The following is a 229-nucleotide window of genomic DNA, read 5'->3' as shown; positions in this document are numbered from 1 at the left end:
TTATTTTCTATTTATTCATCATTCTCATTCCCTATTCCAGAACTGTTCATAATGTTCATGCTGTTCATATTGTAATATAATAACATAATACTGTTTAGCCCAGTATCCTTTGCACCATATGCTCCACATTTAAATAATTTAAATAGATTGCACTCATGCCTCTATATTGTTTCTGTTTAGAGTGTGTATACATTAGTGTGTATACATTAGTGTGTATATATTAGTGTGT

General features: G+C 29.3%; 2 protein-coding genes across 2 annotated transcripts in view; one reads left to right on the top strand and one right to left on the bottom strand.

Moving 5' to 3' along the window:
- exoc8 (exocyst complex component 8) overlaps positions 1-229 on the top strand; it is a 21,708-nt gene that overhangs the window by 2,648 nt on the left and 18,831 nt on the right. The gene's annotated exons all lie outside the window — the stretch shown is intronic.
- Positions 1-229, bottom strand: part of sprtn (SprT-like N-terminal domain) — a 21,721-nt gene that overhangs the window by 9,545 nt on the left and 11,947 nt on the right. The window lies entirely within an intron of this gene.

Source organism: Etheostoma spectabile, chromosome 18 (assembly GCF_008692095.1).
Source record: "Etheostoma spectabile isolate EspeVRDwgs_2016 chromosome 18, UIUC_Espe_1.0, whole genome shotgun sequence".
Lineage (NCBI taxonomy): Eukaryota > Metazoa > Chordata > Actinopteri > Perciformes > Percidae > Etheostoma > Etheostoma spectabile.
Note: the sequence above shows the minus strand (reverse complement) of the source record. Positions and strands in the feature narration are given on the sequence as shown.